Source organism: Rousettus aegyptiacus, unplaced genomic scaffold, assembly GCF_014176215.1.
Source record: "Rousettus aegyptiacus isolate mRouAeg1 unplaced genomic scaffold, mRouAeg1.p scaffold_m13_p_1, whole genome shotgun sequence".
NCBI classification, from domain to species: domain Eukaryota; kingdom Metazoa; phylum Chordata; class Mammalia; order Chiroptera; family Pteropodidae; genus Rousettus; species Rousettus aegyptiacus.
In genome coordinates this window covers 61329012-61334847 of record NW_023416284.1, presented here as the reverse complement: position 1 = coordinate 61334847, position 5836 = coordinate 61329012, and the positions used below count along the sequence as shown (strand labels likewise).

At 36.0% G+C, this 5836-nt stretch overlaps 1 non-coding gene across 1 annotated transcript; it reads left to right on the top strand.

Moving 5' to 3' along the window:
• The first annotated feature begins 5520 nt into the window (after positions 1 to 5520).
• Positions 5521 to 5629, top strand: LOC118606420. The gene has a single exon (XR_004952375.1). It is a non-coding gene; the product is annotated as a U6 spliceosomal RNA (small nuclear RNA).
• The last annotated feature ends 207 nt before the right edge of the window (positions 5630 to 5836 follow it).

Here is a 5836-nt window from a genome sequence, read left to right as displayed (position 1 = left end):
ACTAGATGTGAGCCTTTTTAATTAATTCATTTTATTTATTTATTTATTTTAAATCAGCCATTCAATTAGACACACAAGGTTATTTTAACAGTCTGCTTTTTCGATTCTTTAACACTGAAAAGTTTTGGTTTGTGGAAGATGATGCAATTTTAAGTAGGGTCACATTCAGGGTATAGGGCCTATTGGTTTATGGAAACAATTAGAAATGACTTGCCAATTATATGCTCTCTTTCTCCTCCCACATCCTGGGGGAGAAAGAAGGATCTAGGACTATGCTGAGAAAATTGTTTATACTTGGCTTTTATGGGTGTCATTTGGGGGTCCAGTTGAAAGCATATTAGTTTATTAGTGACTGGCCAAAGAAAGTAATCTCCAGGTAGCAGGTTTCTTTTCCTTCCAAGAAAAAGACTATCTTTGTTGTTGTAATAGTTGTTTTTAAATGGTGTGAATACCAGAGAGAGTATAGGATACTCAGAAAGAAAAGCATATCTGTTTTTCTGACGATTTCCCTATAGGAGTCAAAACAGAGTGAGGGCACGAAGGCTTTATAAAAAAAAATTTTTGGATTAATTGAAAATTATAATAATGGAGCCCATAAGAACAGCCTGACTGACCTTTCCGTGGGCTTTAGAGACTGTGAATTTCTCAACAGATAATGCCTCAGCTTTGGGTGGGAAGCTGTGATGAACGTTTGAGTGAGAAAATATGTGTCTGAGTTAGAGCATCTGCTTTCATTACTTAGTTTTCAAGAGGACATTGCAAGTCAAGGAAATGAGTGGGTTTTATCCTGGAAAGGATCCAGGGGGAAATTAGATCTTCCTAAGAAGACAAAGGAAGAACAGATTTCACAGTTCTGAGGAGGGAGCTGTGGGCGAGACTGAGTGGAGTGAGGACTTGCTCTGTTGGCCAAGGGTGAGCTCTGCTCATCTGTGGACAGTGCATCTTTCCTCAGGAACATGGTGATTCATTCGGGGTTCAGAGTGAATCTGTTTAAAATTCTCAGACTAAAATCTTCGCAAATGAGGTGCACTAAGAGAATATCTCTGCGTTAGATAGCTGTGTTTAATGGGAATTTCCTGGACAGAAGACCTCCACAGGACATTCACAAAAGCTTGGAAGAGAGAGCACAGTGGAAGTGTGGAGAACAAAAAGGAACTGGACTCGGGTGGAGAATTGCAGATTTAAAGTTTGGGGAAGAGTCTTCGTAAGGAGACTACATCTCAGAGTCAAATGATTTCATCAATGATTCATAAGCCATCTACCTTCAGAAAGAGAGGAGAGAATTTGTATACCATTCATAGTCCATATATTTCTATAATTTAAAAAAATAAAATGGGAGACCTAGTGCAATAATGATGAATAGGGTATGTGTTAGTATACATATGGAAATCTGTCATATAACGGAGATAATCAGGCTGATTTTCATTCCTTCTTTATTCAGGGCTAAGACTAAGGATGGATGCATAGGGTGGAATGGAGAAAGAGGGGAAAATGGGAGACCTCTGGGTGAATCAGATAAAAGGCAGTTTTGCTTTTTTTTTGACTTGATTGCCTATGACAGGCTCTGGGGACCTTATAGTATCAGTGTCTTCTCGTATTTGCTAAAGTCTCCCTCCTTCCCTATGTATCTGTGTGTCTTTAACCAATAACGTTTACACAACTGACTTAGGTGTCCAGGCTTTCTGCTTACCATTTCCTATGAAAATGCCAGTATTCAACATCTATCATCATAGCCACCAGGATGCTAAAACATAAAATAGACAAAGTGGAATTAAAGATTTTTTCATTCCTATTTTACTGGATTCTTCTGATAAGACCTTCCCATCACCCCCTTCAGGGAACCCAAGTACTGCTCTCCTCCCCTGACATATGTCACCCCTCAATCATGCTCTCCTTGGCCTCATCTAAATATGTAAATTATGTGACCTATGCCTTTGGTATCTTGTTAGGTTTACTTAATCTTATCTGATAAATAAAGTTAAGATGCTATTAACTGATAAAGATCTTTGGGTAAGTTTGTCTTTTTCTAAAAGTTTTTATTTACATGGGCCCGGAGATCTTGTGGTAAGGTCCAGTAGGACAAGAGCACCCTTGCTTTCCTCCCCATCATCATTTTAACTGCTTTGCTTACAAGGAGCTTTGGCCTTCTACTTAAAGTCCATGAGATTGTATAAGACCCCCAAACCAGTGCCTTCTTTAAAAGAAATTATCATCCTCCAAAATAATGCTTTTTAAAATAGCTGTGGTCTTACACAAACCTTGAATTAGGGTTAACGGAAAGTAAATAATAAATCTAAGTACAATTATCCTGTAAGGTATCCAGCTTTACAAAAACATGAACTCTCCTTGGCTTCTTCATGTTCCTGGTGTTTCATTTGAAATTTTTGTAGATTCTACTTTTGAAGACTGAGTATATTTGTTATAGATAAACATATTCTCTGGAAAACTTGCCTTGAGAGAAACTCCATGCAAAAAAGCCTTGTTTCTAGTGAGATGCATGATTCAAGAAATTTGAAAAATGCTCTAGCTGCTATCTAAATTTTGCGGATTTGGAGTGGCATTAGTGTAGTAAAGTCTCTGAAAGGTCCTGTAGTGAAACACCTGTTTGAACTTGCTCAATTTGGCATTTCCTAAAGGTGTAATTCCTTTATGCACAACATTCCGGGGAGCTAGTTTTCCAATTAACACAATTGTGGAGGATGGGGCAGGGCATGATTTTGTACCGATTAATTCTGTAGAAAAAAAAGGGAGACAATGCTGTGTTTGAAAATAAGGTGGGCAACACCAATAAACTCACCCATTTTTAAAATTCATTTATTTACTCATTAAAAATTCACTAAACACTAACCATGTAAACAAAACTGAATCAGGAGTTGAGAAGCTCCCTTAAAAAACCTTATTCTTGTCTTGAGGTGCTTATAGGCATATTGGGACACACTACGATAATAAATGTATTCTGATATACACTTGTGTGACTGAGTCAATGATCAATGGTGAGAAAAAATTCAGTGGTTGAATCTTGACTTCCCAGGATTTGCAGGAATTATGGGATGTTGATGACTACTGCCTCATCTAAGCCACATTTTATGGCAACATCCAGATGTGGTAAACTAAAAACCAATAAAAAACATTGCTTCAAAGACCTTTCATTCTGTTAAGGTCTTGAGCTGGAAGTGATATTTATTTTCTCTGATATTGAGGAAATAACACAGGGCTTGGACTCAGAATACTTTGATTTGAATCCTCCCTCCATCTTTGATAGCCTTGTGGTTGGTTACATCTTTAACACTATTGAGGTACCAGACACTGAGGATCCAGTTATTAATATTTACCTGGAATGAATCTGGGAGGATCCTGAAAGGATATAATAGAAATATTATGTCCTTCATAAAGCGTAAAAGTCTATACTGATGTTAGGTATTGCTTCTATTATTCTTCCTTTTATTACTCTCGGACTAATCAAAATAATCAATATGTGAGGTGTTGTCTTCAGCGTTTTCCATTTATTTTCTCTCTTAATCTTTACAAAAACCCCAAATGTTAGATACTATAATTATTCCATTTTACAGATGGGAAAACTGAGGTTTACAAAATTTAAATCATGGGTTTTAGTAAAACATCTGCAAATTTTCAGTGTACTAGGCCTGTCCCATATTCCGCAACTTTGGAATTCATTCTCTCATTCAACTAATATTAAGCACCTGTCATGTGCATCGTTTCAAGTTCTGTGTACACAGTTGTGAATGAAATGGACTAAAATGTCTATCCTGTGGAATTTAAGTTCTATTGAGGAAGAGAGACAAGAAACACAATAAATATGTTAACTATGTAGAATGTTAGAAGCTGATGAGGGCTATGGAGGAAAAATAGAATAGCACAAGAGGTAATTGAGAATGTAGGGAGAGGGAGTGAAATAAAATTTTTAATAAATTGGACAAAGTTGCCTGTTGAGATGGTGACTGTTGAGCAAAGATTTGAAGGAGGTGAGGGAATGAGTCATAGGGATATTAGAGAGATGAATGTTCTGGTCAGAGGAGACAAATAGTGCAAAGGTCCTAGGGTGTGACTATATTGGGGAAGAGTAAGAAATAGATCAGAGAGGCTAGAGTGTATAGGGCCTGTAGACCACTATCCGGCTCTGGCTTGCACCGTTCATAGAATGGGAGACATGGAAGGATTTTGAGCAGAGAAGTGACATGATTTGATGTATATTTTAAAAGAATCACTTTGACCATTTTGTTGAGAATACACTGTAGGGGTTAAAGGTGGAAGCGGGGAAATCAAAAACTGCTCATTCCTGGTACAGAATGAAGGGAATTAGAACGTGCTTCCAAATCTCATTTGGTATACATTAAACTCAGTTAGTTTATTTTCCATATAGCAAAATGAGTAAGTTGGGGAGGCCTGTTTGAACACCTATTTATCTTGGCCAAATACTTTCTCTTAGCATCTTGAAGTCATTTATTTGGCCATGTTGGTGCTATAACCAAAATGAGTTTTTCTATAATAGTGACATAAATCCTGGAATTCCAATAGAAAATTGGATTAAATAGGACTTTTTTTTTTCTTGTGGGTGGTATAGTCTAACTACTTCTTATCAAAACCAGTATAATTTCCAGTATAGACTGGGTAGTGATTTGAAAGCATCATCTATCCAGATTCTGTCTAAAGGTAGAATATGGATTAATAGTGTACTATGATCAGAGGCAATATTATTCTAATATGCAGAATTAGGATCAGAATCATGATCTTTTAAAAACAACGCATGGAAAACTGACAGTGAGAATTTAATTTCATTTTGAATAACTATTGATATTATTATCCAATCTCTAACCTTTAGATGCACACAATTGAGCCTGGATGAAGAATTTTATGCTGTTTTTCTTACTGAGGTGATAGAACTGGAAATCATATAAACTTTAGTAAGCTTATTTATGGATATTCAAGTAACTTTATGGACCATGCTTGGGTTAATGATAGGGCAGAAATGCTATTAAAGCAGAATACTATTAGTTAATCCACTGATGATGTGCATTAGTGATACTCGAAAAGTTATACAGTAGTAGGACTTTTGTAGTATTAGCTCATTCCTCTATTAAGATTTATAGATGTTTTATATGAACTTATGATTCTCCGTTCATTCGCAATGAATGACTCAGATCCCTTTAACTTACTAGGAGACGTGATCAAGAAGGCTTTCTGTAAATGAAACATGACTGCCTTGTTTTCTTTCAAAATGCAGTGCAGTTATTTTGGAATTACAAGTACTGTGTGACCAAGAAGTATCCTCAGTTGAAATACAGATCGAACATTTTATTAGAAATGCAAATCAGATTTTTTTTATTTACTCAAGCATTCATGGTTGGGAGTAAAAGGGCAACAAAGAGATGAGACAATTCAAGAACCTTCTGAATTAATCTGAGATCCTTTTCCTTTGTATTTGATTAATCTTTTGCCAACAATTGACCAATGTCTTTGTGGAAGACAATGATGATCAATTACCTTTTAGAAATATCTGTGGTGTTCGTCTCGATAGCACACATACTAAAAAATTAGAATGATACAGAGAATATTAGCATGGCCCCTGTGCAAAGATAACATGAAAATTTATGAAATATTTCATATTTTAAAACTAAAATAATAATGGTAATAATTTTGTAATATGCACATATGTTAAATCACTAAGTTGTACACATTAAACTTAAGCAATGTTATGTGTCAACTATAGCTCAATAAAACTGGAAAAAAGAGAAATATTTGTATTTGGAGACTGGAAGGAAGGCCGAAGGGTCAGGTAAGGCAGTCTCATCTTTGAGACTATAGTCAGAAATTTTGC